Source organism: Euprymna scolopes, chromosome 29 (assembly GCF_053919585.1).
Source record: "Euprymna scolopes isolate OS-2025 chromosome 29, ASM5391958v1, whole genome shotgun sequence".
In the NCBI taxonomy this organism is placed as follows: domain Eukaryota; kingdom Metazoa; phylum Mollusca; class Cephalopoda; order Sepiida; family Sepiolidae; genus Euprymna; species Euprymna scolopes.
In genome coordinates, this window is record NC_136510.1 from 88,739,922 (window position 1) to 88,754,735 (window position 14,814).

Sequence of the window (14,814 nt, forward strand, 5' to 3'; positions counted from 1 at the left end):
TGATGAATTGAATGATCAAAATTGGATTTTTTATGAGGACAGGTTATAATAAGTATTTGCTGTAATTTGATTGGAAGATGACTACGTTGTAGTCTGCAAGAAAGCACCTGTAGTAATGTGTTCCATAAATGGTGAAATGCTTAGAAAAAAAAACTTTTTTATGGAAATATTGTTTGATATTAACCACACAAAGGAAGAAAGAAAAATTGTTTGTAGCTATGGTAGAGAGACAGGTTCTTGCTGTGAATATCTTATAAGGAAGGAGCCAGAGATTGGAGGTCAGTTGAGCACCTTACGTAGAAAATAAAAAAAGGGTAGAGAAAGACTAGCAATGTCTCTTCTGTGAGAAAGAGACTTTTGGGGAAAAGAAATAACTCACTAGATTGTGAAGTCGACGCTGTACTCTGTGAAGGCAAGAAAGAGTGCTCCGAGCGGCACCTCCCCAGATGTGGCGACAGTATTCTATCTTAGAGTGCATCAAACTCTTATATGGATAGAGGATTATATCAGGAGTCATGTATTTCTGGAGCGATAGAATGATTCAACCATTTTTTTTTCAACAACTTTAGTAACTGAATTGATCTAAGTTTTCTATTTCAGATCTGGAGTGAAAGTCGATCCTTGGAGGTTATCAAAATTAGAGGCTTCCTAAAAAAGAGGGAGCCATTCATTTCGACTGGAGAAAGATAGGGATCTGAGCATTGGTGGTGAAAGGAGGTGTTAGAGATGTTACAAGAAACAGACAACGTTTTTCTTAGTTTCACCATGTGTTTCAGATCAAAAGAAAGAGGATTGGTTATTCGTATTATTTGTATTCATCGGACTACTGTTTTCGTTTTGAGTGTGATTTTCACAACGTTTCGGTCGATGTAACTTTTTCAGGTGTATCTTGTCGAACTCAGGAGTGTTTCTGTCGAATGCGGGAAAGTGTGGGTGACCAAAAAATACACTTGGGACCCCTATCCAGTCATGGCTGATGGAACAAGAGCATGCTACCTCTAGGGTTCTATTCAAAATTCTGTCCAAATTCCCGAATTTGAGAAAAATATTCTTGAGTTCGACAACATACACCTGAAGAAGGTTGGAGGTTACATCGACCAAAATGTTGTGTAAACGACACTCGAGATGAGAACAGTAGTCCGATGAATCCAAATAATACAAAATGAAGGGATTCAGCAAGGTCATGATCACCAATGTTCTTCAAAGTGTTGCCATAGACAGTCGCATGGTTTGCTTATAAGTCAACGAATGACTTCTGAATATGATTTCAAAGATCATTAATGAAGATCAAATAAAGAGTCATGTCCAGAATCAATCCTTGAGACATGCCAGCATTGAGCCTGTGTGTTTCAGACTTTTGACCATCAACAACTACTTTATAAACCTCTCAGTGAGAAAAAAATTTTTTTTTTCCTTTGTGTAATATCAAACAGAATTTCTACCAACAAAGTTTTTTCCCCCAAAACTTTCCATCTATGAAGCACATTACCATGTGACTGCTTCCCAGCAGACTATAACATGGTCATTGCCAGATATTCTGACTAGCAAGTTTGTGAGGCCCTATCAAAAACCTTTGATACATCAAGAGCTATTACCTTAGAAACAAAACCCTCATCGAGAGATTCACTAATTGTATGCTATATTACAGGCAGTATGTCAGCAGTGGATCTTGTAGGATGAAATCCGTATTGCTTTTCACTATATAGGTAGCCTTTGTTGAGGTGATTGATAACTTCTTGATTTTTTTTTATGGAAATCGCTCTAGACAAAGTATGAAACCACTTGATGTAAGGACCTTAAAAAATACTACTCCAATGTTAAAAGTTTGCCAACGTTAAGTGTTAAATGGAATAGATTCTGTCCCAGAAAAGAGCAGTTCTTCCCCCTTTGTCAGAAACATCGCTCATGGAATGTGAGTGTTGTATTGTTGTATTATAAACGGGGACCATTTGTGTGATCATCTAAATGTTGCTGTCTATTTGTGATATATTCATATCTAATTGTCCATATGCAGTTGTGTGTGTGTGCGTGTGCGTGTGGTACATGTATTTTGGACATACCTTATCTTCATGCGTCGTTAATCCTGTCCATCTGGAATTCATCTTGTTCTTGGAGGGGAGACTGCAACCTGTTTTGGACGAATATTCATTCACTCCAAGACGATGAATTGGTTTTATATAATTTTTATTCACCTTCCAGGTGTCGTTCGCAGAAGAATGGAAAGTGAATGTCTTTGCTTGCTTGATTCTTATTTTCACACACGTCAGCGCCCCCCCCCTCAAGTGAAGGGGAGGGGACGACCTGTTAAGCCATCTGTTCTTCTCTACGTCCAAACCCAAACTCACTGACTCCAGCCAACCTGATCACATGACTGACACGCAGATCCGATCAGCTGACCCTCACTTCCGGTAAAACGTGTCTACAATATGATTTACCATATTTCTTATTTATGTTCGACCTATTTCCTAACATGAGAACTGAAGGACAGAATAAGGTAAGCGAGAATTATGCGGATGTGCAAAGTAAACCCAAGATCCATTTCCTACTTTTCTTCATTTATTGTGGTCACGTGCAAAGAACTAGATGTTTAATCCGTGACATTCAAATAAGGATCTTTTTTTAAATGGTTTGTATGTAGATGGCTCAACACAGCATTTCCGGTAAGACCAGTAACTACAAAGGTATATTTTTTTTTTTTTAAACCAGTCAAAAAAGTTGTGTGTTTTGTAATCCAATGGAAGTTCCTTAAGATTATAAAAAAGCTACAAATAAATTAAATGAGTAGAAGTTTTTTTGTTTTTTTTTTCACCCCAAACAAGACACAATGCCACTTAGATGTAAGTTCAAAAAAAAAAAAAACTATTAGAGTAGAAGGTTACCCGGCATCTAGGGATCTCTACAGTGCCGAGGTGAGATTTTACTGCTTGTGGGGTATTTATGTCAATTGGGTACAAGGGCTTGGAGTTTGTCAGAACACTTTCTATTAAAGTCTAATGTAAATAAGTTCTAAAGTCTAACGTAAATAAGGTCTTGATGAGCCATTCCATATAAGTTATCAAATTTACCGAATTTTCATTACTAATGTAGATGGCTCAACACAGCATTTCCGGTAAGACCAGTAACTACAAAGGTATTTTTTTTTTTTTTAAACCAGTCAAAAAAGTTGTGTGTTTTGTAATCCAATGGAAGTTCCTTAAGATTATAAAAAAGCTACAAATAAATTAAATGAGAAGTTTTTTTTTTTTTTTGTTGCTTTTTCACCCCAAACAAGACACAATGCCACTTAGATGTAAGGAGCTACTATTCGGGACAAAATTTACAGGGATACTATTTAGGGAGTTGAGCAGCAATATGTTTGTTCATATTACGCTTGAACTTCTGCATGTCAGCACTGTCAGGGAAGCAGGGAAGGATTTCCAAAGCCTGGCAGTTCAAAAGAAAAAAGAACTATTAGAGTAGAAGGCTACCCGGCATCTAGGGATCTCTACAGTGCAGAGGTGAGATTTTGCTGCTTGTGGGGTATTTATATCAATTGGGTACAAGGGCTTGGAGTTTGTCAGAACACTTTCTATTAAAGTCTAATGTAAATAAGTTCTTAATGAGCCATTCCATATGAGTTATCAAATTTACCGAATTTTCGTTACTAATGATTATTATATTGTCTAATTTCTACTATGCACTCTTTAACCCTTATCCTTGAGTGGCCTCTTGGCCTTGATAATGTGGTGATGCCTGTGTGAAAAAGAAAAGTACTTGTAAAATAGGCACAAGGATGCAACATTTCATTGATGGGACAGAAGCTGGAGTTTGCCCGACAGTGTGGGATCTGTTAGATTGGTGACTCCCTTTTTGAAACCTGTCTAGGAGTAAGAGACTAGTAGCAAATGCACCAGTCTAAATGTGGCAACAATGCTTAATGCATAGGCAAACGGTGGCCCTGTAGAGGTGCAGGATACTCTTAGGTGTAAGTAACCTTCTAACACAATAGAGAGAGCTCACTTTCTTCACAATGGCATATGTTTGTTCCAATTCATGTTTCCTGTAAACGTTGAACCGAGGAGTTTGAACAAAGAGATTTAGAGGTCAGAGTCTCTTTATGGAATTTGGGTGGTAATGGACCTCTCCTCTTTGCACTCATCCAGTGGAAGTTTGGTTAATGCTTTTTCTCCTCGGTCTTTCCATTCTGCTTGGCCCTTCTTGGCTATTTGATGTTGTATCACTCGATGTCAACATTGCAATATTTTTGTGGTTGCAGTTTTCTTGGCTCTATGTGGTGTTCCTCTTTTTATTTTTTATTTTTGTTGTGGTTTGTATGTGGCCTATATATCTATATATCTATATATATATATATATATATATATATATATATATATATATATATATATATATATTGATCGTTGGAGAGCTATTGGCTACACATAAGCAAACGTGTTTCAATGACCCCCTAGCAGGGAAAATCACCTCATCAGGCCAAAAACCATCCACTTTGGCCTGATGAGGTGATTTTCCCTGCTAGGGGGTCATTGAAACACGTTTGCTAATGTGTAGCCAATAGCTCTCCAACAATCAATATATTGCTCTGTTTCATGCATTGAGCACTCTTTGGAATGACATATTGTGTTGTTGTTATGAGTTACTGAAAAAATTCTGCCAACAGTATAATAATATATATATAATAGCAATGGCCAAGAGCACATTGCCTGAAAGTACTTCTTTTAAACTCCTCGGCCTAACGTTTACAGGGAATATGAACTGGAATAGATACATTGAGAGCATTGCCAAGGCTGCTGCAAGGAAGGTTGGCTCCCTCTACCATGCTAGAAAACTACTTACGCCTGACAGTATCCTATACCTCTATAAGGCAACCATTCGCCCATGTATGGAGTACTGTTGTCACATCTGGGCTGGTGCATCTGCTGCTTGTCTCTCGCTCCTGGACAGGGTTCAAAAGAGAGTCGCTAACCTGATAGGTCCTGAACTGTCATCTAGGCTTCAGCCTCTGTCCCATCGACGAGATGTTGCATCCCTCTGCCTGTTCTACAAATACTTTAATGGTGAATGCTCTGACGAACTGCAAACATTTGTACCTCCCCGACGTAACTACCCCCGACAAACCCGACAAGCTACTAAGTCTCATCCCTTTACAGTAGAGATCCCTAGGTGCAAGAAAGCCTTTTACTTCAATAGTTTCTTCCCCAGAACTGCGGGTCTTTAGAACTCCCTTCCGGGATTCTGCTTTCCCCACTGCAATGATATGCAGAAGTTCAAGTGTAATGTTAACAAACATCTTTCTACTCATCTCCCTTCATAATGGCCCCGCTAATTAAGTCCCTGATAGTAGCCCCCTGCTTCAAAGTGGCACTGTGCCTTGTTTGGGGTGAAAATTGAATAAATATATATATATATATATATATATATATATATATATATATATATATATATATATATATATATATATATATATATATATATACATACGAGCAAACAGTTAATAAAACATTAAAAAACACTTTGGTTTTATTGAGCTTTTACATCTGGCTGAGATAACTTTATAAATATTAATTCTTTAATATTTATAATATACTTTAATTTTACTATCTTGGATCATTTTGGTAAATTTAATTGTAATTTTTATTTTTATTTTATATATATATGCATATATATATATATATATATATATATATATATATATATATATATATGTATATGTATATATATATATATATATATATATATATATATATATATATTAGCAGGGAGACCCGACATTTCCCAGGATTGAATGATGATCAACAAATGTTTCACACCCCCATACTTTTATTGTCATCAAAATCGATGAAATCGCCCATTTTTCAATCAAATCGATTGATTGCTTGTTCTAATTGGGGGCCCATTGTGGTGCACTGGAAGAAAACTTCACATGCCTCCCTGCAGTGACAGTTCATAATATACTGTGTTCTACATTGCACTATAGAGAACCTACTGTTGATTTTATAAAATTATTTTTATATATAATTGCTTGAATTAAAGTTTAAAATGCAAAAATCAAGTATCATGCTTCAATTGTGCTATAAACTGAAACATTAATTTCAAACGCACTTTTGTCATATCAAAAAAGCTACTGTTGATTTTATATGCCTGGTCTTACTGCTTGTGTGGAAGTAATGGCTTGAATTTAAGTTTAAAATGAAAAAGTCAAGTATCATTGTGCAATTGTGCTTTCAACAGACACATTCATTTCGAACATACACCTGTCATATTAATGAACCTACTGTTGAATTTACCCCTTGTGTGGTAATAAAACTTCTGAAATGCACTTTTGATGTTAGTCTGTGTAAGGTGTAAACTTTGGTCGAAATCGCCTGTTCCTTCTTTCATTAGATTATTTCGATTGTCAATACTTATCGATACTTATCGAAAGCATTATGATACAAACCTATCTAAGAACACTGGCAGGCACATAAAGTACCTTCATGTAAAATTTCCTAGAAATCGGCCTAGCCGCTTTCGAGTCTATAGGGAACTCTCTCACACACACACACACACACACACACACACACACACACACACACACACACACACACACACACACACTCACATACACACATATATACAGGGTGGGGCAGAGCAACTGGCTTATTTAGATTTAATTTTAATTCCAAATAAGCAAGTTGTTCAGCCCCACCTTGTATGCACACACACACACACACACACACACACACACACACACACACACACACACACACACACACACACACACACAAAAAAAAAAAAAAAAAAGAAAAAAAAAGCACTTCCGAATGCATGCATCACATTGTCCGCAATAATAGAACCATTTAGTATATGTGACGATAATATCTTACGATCTGAACTTTGGTCTGTTGACAACTATGATGATCATTTTAAAAACAGCTAAAACGATTACACGCTTGTAAAACGATGACCCGTGAAAGAATAAGATTCTTTTCTTTTCCTCTGATGCGTTTAAATGAACACAGAGATGAAGAGATAGTGTTACTGATCTCTGCCTAGTTGTTAAACGCATTGAATTTGCGTCAAGTATCTTTTTTTTTTTCTTTTTACGGTGCATTGCACCCTGGTGACGTGGTACAAGGTTACGTGATACTGACAATACAATCGCAGTCAACCTGTGAAATAACAAGATGCCAGCCATGCGTTAACTTCATATAGATTGAAATGTTAGGTAAATATTACAGTTGGGCGGATCTATTTACTTTTGAAATCAACGAAAGAGACACTTGACAAATGATAACGATATGTTTAAGAGAGAAACATTAGTCATCATTAAAAACGGGATATCTACTGAAGAAGAACATATAATAATAATAATAATAATAATAATAATAATAATAATAATAATAATAATAATAATAATGGAATAACTAAGAACACTGAAGTTGCATATCTACAAATTCTCTATCCCCACACCAATCCCTTCCCACTGCCCCATCACCGTCCCTCCCCCCAAAAGAGTGATGCCAAATAGCCGAAAAGGGTCAAGGAGGATGGAAAGACCGAGGAGAAAGCACCGATCAGACCTCCGATGGACAAATGCAAAGAGAACTGAGAACCTTTTTTTTTTTTTACATGGGGTCACCACTTATCAAGGCCCGAAGGCCACTTAGGGATAAAGGTTATTGGGGAGGCTTATTGCCACTCAAATTCCTGTGGAGACCAATGACCGCTGCCAGTGGGAAATCAATGGTAAACAGCTCTTGTGATAATGCAAATTTATTTGGTGTTGTCTGCTTCCAGAACACCTAGGCGTCTTGTTCCCTTAGTTATCGAAAGAGGTAGAGAGTACTGGAAATCTGGGGAGACTTGTTGCCACTCAGCTTCCAGAGAAAATCACAGGTTATTTTCAAGAAGGGATCTTTGATGACCTGTGTGAAAGCTCTTTGTGAGTTGTCGTCGTCAACAGCAACAACAACAACAGCAACAACAGTAATAATAATAATAATAATAATAATAATAATAATAATAATAATAATAGACCAAAAAATCCTAAAAGAGGTAAAAAGAAAGAGAAAGAATCTCACCATGGCGTGAATTAATTACAAAAAGCATACGACAGGATCCCCCAAATATGGATAATAGAATGCTTAAAAATGTGTAAAATACCAAGCAGGATCATCAACGTGATAGAAAATGCAATGAAAACGTGGAGATTGGAACTGACAGCTGATGGACAACACATAACAGAAATTAACATACAAAGAGGCATCTTCCAGGGAGATTCACTATCGTCATTATTGTTCCTCATAGCCATGATGCCCTTGAACAATATACTGAGAAAGTGCCAAGCCGGATATGAGGTCTCTAACACAGAAACAATGAATCACCTGATGTATATGGACAATCTGAAACTTTTCGCAAGGACTGAAAATGAACTAGAGACACTAATAAACACTACCAGGATCTTCAGCCAGGATATCCAAATGGAATTTAGTATGGAAAAATGTGCACTACTAGTTATAAGAAAGAGAAAACTGGAGACGACAGAAGGCATAAAAGTACCCAACCAAATGGAGATGAGGGCACTAAGGGAACAAGACGCCTGGGTGTTCTGGAAGCAGACAACACCAAAGCAACAGAAATTAAAGAGAGAATTAGAAAGGAATTCCTCAGGAGAACAAGAAAACTTCTGGAAATTAAATTATATAGCAGAAACCTAATAAAAGGTATAAATATATGGGCAGTATCATTAGTAAGATACTATGGACCGTTCGAAGAATAGACTAAGAAGAACTAAAATAGCTCGATCAGAAGACCAGGAAACTCATGATCATGCACAATGCACTGCACCCGAAGGACGATGTTGACCGACTCTACGTAAAAAAGAAAAATGGTGGGAAGGGACTGGTTTGTATAGAAGACTGTATGAATGACACCAAAAAAGAACTAGAAAAATACATAATGCAAAACACTGAGAGAATAATTCTGGCAACGAGAGACACTGAAAAAAAACAAAACAGAAAACAGAGAGACAAACGATAAGACAAGAAAAGTACACGGAAGATTCGCAAGGATAACAAAAGATGAGAATAACGAAAACATGGATGATAAAAGGACACATAAATAGAGAAACTGAACCCCTAATAACGGCAGCACAAAATAACTCAATAAGAACCAACCACATCAAAGCAAAGATCGACAAAACACAAGAAAACAGAAATGCAGACTCTGTGGACAAAGAGACAAAACGATAAACCATACAGTAAGTGAATGTAGCAAACTAGCCCAAAAGGAATACAAGCACAGGCACAACCAAGTAGGAAGAGCAGTACACAGGAAATTGTGCAAACAACTGCATCTCGAATGCGCAGACAAAAGTTACAAACATGAGCCAGCAACAGTAACTGAAAACGAAAATCACAAAATCCTATGGGACACGGACATACAAATAGATAAACCCATCCAAGCAAGAAGACCGGATGTCATAATAATCAACAAGAAAAGTCCTGCCAAATTGTAGACATTGCTGTTCTAGCTGACCATAGGATAAATATCAAAGAACTGAAAGGGATATGGATGATGAAAAAAATCAAGATAGTACCTATAATAGTAAGAGCACTAGGGACAAGTCCAAAAAACTTTGAAAAAAGAATGGGAGAAATTGGAATCAGAGGAATGACTGGAAAGATACAATGAATAACAATAATGAAAACAGATGAAATATTAAGGAAAACCCTTGAATGCGGGGACTAATAAACATGAGCCACAGGAGCAGACCAGACAGCTACTCCAACGATATGGTAACAGGACAAATGGTGGTAGGGCTGGCAAACCTGGAGCATCAAAGCAAGGTGCTGTCAGAAGCTGCAACGCTTACGACACTGGAAGAAAAATTCAACAGGCTTGTCAGCCTAGAGACCACAGACAAGTCTATCCCCCATCTTAACAGTAGTGTATACCCTACTACAACGAGCATATAGAGGTCGGGCTGCATGCAGCGGCCTTGGGAGAACCAGATCGTATCAACCCCGAGAGACACTGAACCCTGTAAATGGTGTGAGAAGAGCTCACACCCTCATGGCTCAAAAGGACGAGGGGGCTGCCCAGCAGCAAAGATGACTTGTCACAATTGCAGCTTGACCGGACATTTAAAAAGGGTCTGCCGAAAACTGAAGCAGGGGTTCAGTAAGAGATCTACAGTGGGAGTGGTCGGAACAGAATCTAGAACTCTCACTACCCAAGGACACAAAAAGGGTCGTAACCGGATGATTTGCCAAAATGGACAAATAAAAAAGAGAGGTGAAGCCGCACCTTATTTGGAACAAAAATAAGTTCCGAAGAGGTACTCCTCATCCAGCACCAACCCTGATGGTAGAGATAACTCCGATTCCAGAGTCCCATGCAGAATTCGGGCGCATCTCCATAGGGCCAGCTGGCCTCCATACTCATCGGATTGATGCGATCGCAGACACTGAGGCTCAGACATGCTCTAGCGGACCAGAAATCCAAGAAATTCTGAAGTTTTCAGACAAATATCTAGTACCGACCAGAAACCAAATTCGGGGAATCACAGAAAATCTACTAAACATAAAAGGTGTGATATTTGCTAAAATCAGAGTAGGATCACGGGAAACACGTCAGATTATATATGTGTAAAAAAATACATCAGATTCCTGCCTGTCCGAGTCAGTCCCAAAAAACCTTGGTCTGGTACCAGAGAACTTTCTAGACCTAACTTCACAGCAGAACGTGGCAACTAGCGATGGTGGAAAGGCACCATGTGCTGCCCACAAAGAACTAATGTCCCACCCAAGCCAGACAATATCCCTTTTGCCCCTACGGAAAAAAACAGACCCCGATTGGAACGATGGATGAAGGAGCATTTTGCGTCCAGTGCATTCAATATATGCCCACATCAACAGCTGTAGGTGATGAAAGGAAAACCCATGGACATCATGTTCATCCTGGGGGCCACACGCTCAGCTGTTCACACTCCAATCCCAGTCCCACACCATTGGAAGAAAAGAGTCAAGGAGGACCTTGACTGAGACATGGCATTGGGCATCATAGAACCTGTACCAGTGGGTACACCTACAACATGGTGCTCCAGAATGGTGGGGTTGCACCGAAAAAGGATGGGTCACCAAGGCATACGGTAGACCTACATATGTCTCCAGCGGTGATGCTCTACGGTCACGTGATAAAGGACCATCTCCCAGTGCTCCAGGACCGATATCAAATCCATAAACGCTGGAGAGAAATCAATCATTATAGGAAAACAGCGATGACAAAAAGACACTTACGGAATGTAAGGGAATACAATCTAAAACTGAAAATCAGGGAAACAGTGCAGGTTCAAATCCAAGTTGGTCCACATCCACGCCGATGGGCAAAGACAGGAAGGGTGGTTGAAACGCTGGGTAACAGGGTAACCCGTCGTAATCGCAGATTCCTCCGAAGAATAAACCCTGTGGTAGATACCCCTTGTCATTTGATACCTGAGGAGCCACCAGGAATATTGGATACCATAGACAACCTAACAGGGCCCGAAATACTGGGACAATGGTCCTCCACATGTATGGATCAACACCAGCCCCAAACATCCGACACTACCAGAACAGATGGAAATGGATGACACATTATCCCTTGGGATGATGGAGGTTGAGGAAGATCAACAGGTGCGTCATAGCAGAAGGGTGACGCCACCACCCAGGAACCTATCCCCACAGATATAGAGCATATCGCACGACCACTCCAGAGCCTCAAATCATTGGACCACAATGCAAGTATCTTGTGGCCCCGGAAGGGGGAGGGCATGTAGAGGTGGAATCGAACCCAGGACAACTAATTACAAAACCAGAGTGGTCTTGGCGTCACACTCCCCTAAAAGTAGACTCGCCTGCTTGCATGAGAGGCGAAAGCAGGCTACTTAAACAAGACATTCATGGCAACTGGTGTGCTTTCAAATATAGGTTGTCTTGCCGACACTTTACAGAAACCTAATTTAAGGAATAAACAGGTGGGCAATGTCACCAATAAGATTCAGACTCCAGGGAACACCACAGATTATTTTAAGTGAATGATTGCTGGTTATGGTTTGTGTGAGAATTCTTAGTGAGTAAAAAAATAATAATAAAAAGAAGAGATTGAGTGATATTGGAATTAGAGGGATGGCTGAGAAGATACAATGGATAACAATAATGAAAACGGTTGAAATATTAAGGAAAATCCTTGAATGCGGAGACTAACACACATGAAGTACATACACAAGCTGGGCATATAGAAACTGCTACAGAAACATTACACGGAATGATGAAAACTGAAACTGTATAATTGTATGTTACCCCCCCCCCCTTCACAAAGAATGGAGCAGGAAACCCACGGACCTTACATACAACAAGTTGATCAAAATATCCACTGGACAAAAAAAAAAACAACAAAAAAACGAATAAAACAAACAAAAAATAAAACAAAAACAACTCAAAACAAACAAATAAACAAAACCAAAAAACAAATAAGCAATCATTATTAAACTGAAGCACTCCGTTTAATTCAATACCGTTTGTCTTAATATACTAGGTACGTGCAAAATAAATGGTCAGTCCCTAAAATGCATAAACATTTTGACCCCTCCCTTCATGTAAAAATTCATAAAAATTCAGAAAATCAATCAGTTTTAATGAAATTTTCAGTATTTACTAGTTAACAATCATAGAATATAACGAATCCATTATTATTTTTTATATTTTAGTAATAACGATTTTTTTTTGTAAAAAAAAACAAACACATTTGCTAAAGTTAAAGTTTTATGCATAAAAAAAAAGATGCATGAATTTCTGCTTGCTTTTTTAAATAAAAATAAAGCATTGTAGATGTTAATAATTAAAAAAATTAATATTTCAGGCGCAATTACGAAAAAGCCCCTAAAGTCTGTGTTAATAAAATCAATAAAACTTAAAGAAAAATTAATTTTTTGAACTTTCAATATTATCATTGAGTTAAGTATTGTTTGTTTAATATCTTCACCAATAAGAATAATATAATTTAAAAAAAAAAAAAAAAGTTCATGTGATTTTAATGATAACAATTCACACAAAAATTTTAAATATCATAGATTTTTCTTGGAAACATGATGGTGTAAGCATCAGCATAAAAACACTTATTTTATAATCTAGTGAAAAAAAAAAAAAAATGAGATCCAGGATCAATAAGAAAAAAAAAAAGTTAAACTATGACATTATTTTTAATCTATATATATTAATACAATAGCGTGTGTGTTATTTTCTTACATCCGGGTCGTTTAATTGTTATGTATTTCCATTTCTTGTCATAAATAATTTTACCAAGGATTCTTCATAAGTTTTGATTTTTATTATAGCTGATGGCACTGAAGACATTTCATTTTTTTATAAATAATTTTACCAATTTTGGGTTTCGGTTTCGATTATAGCTGATGCTATTTAAGTCATCTATTTTTTTTCATAAATAATTTTACCAAGAATTATTCAGGTCTTGGTTTCGGTTTCGATTATAGTTAATGGCACTCCAATAATCTATTTTAAAAAATAATTTTATCAAGAAAAAAAAAATAATTTAAAAAATGGTATTATTTTTAATAACCATTAATTTGGAGAAACTTTAATCTCTTTAATTATTCATAAATTGTTTTTGCTTATTTTTTCAATGGTCATTGTAATCAGTGATTTTATCTTGCGCGAGCCTTTTCTAGTCTCACACAAAAACATGCGTTCACATCTCAAGCTATATTACTTGTCATATACATACGCACACACAAACATACGCGCCCACGTCCACACACGTACATATATTCACGTTCGCGTACATACTCACATTCACGTGTATACTCACACACGCGCACATGTACACACACAAGGACAACGTAACTTCCCCTTTCAAAGGAAATCCACACATGCACAAAAGACCACCGGAAACAAGTATAAAAGCAAGAGCAATAACCAGCATCTTCCTTTTCCATCTCGCCTTCCAAGGTGAATGGTCGACGCACCAGCCACCGCCGTTTCGGCAGGCACGCGCTTGCCTCACACCACTTGCTACTCTGTGGGACAAAAAGCTAACAGACCGTACGTACACTTTATACGCTTTCTCTCTCTCCATGAACTGGATTGATATTCTCACTCTTTCTCTCTCTATCTACTACTTGTGCCAGAGAACACCACCGCGTAGCTGACGGCTAACATGGCGCACAGTTTAACTGATGTCAACCCTCTACTTTTTTCTTTGTCTACACACTGGACTATCATTCCCATTTTCCACCATTCACTCACTTCTCTTCCCACACGCTAACAAACAATAGTGACCCGAACGTGAGATGAACACACATTTCCTTTTTCCTTATATACTACCAATCCCGCAACAAACGATGGTTACACCCGCACGGACATGAACACGTGTTATATCTAAAACATTCATTCTTTCAACAGTAAATAAACGACACGTTTATCTTATCCATCAATTGAGTTTTTGTTTCCTTCAATTCCATTTGTTTCATTATTTTTCTTTTGTAACGGGATTAGGATATATATATATATATATATCCTAGTCCTCTACAAGCTGACCTTTTTTCACACTTGAAATGCTCTTTTACTTTATTTTAAAAAGGATCAATTTAATTTATCATTGCAATACGTTCGAGAATAAATCAAGTCGTCATATAAAAAAGTATGTAAATATTTTAATTAAACAACGACTTCCTTTTTATTCAACAAATAGGATTACCGAAATTAATGAATATTTTTATGATTATGAAAAATATAGGAATTAAAGAACAATAATATTTCAATTCCTTTCTATTTTTTT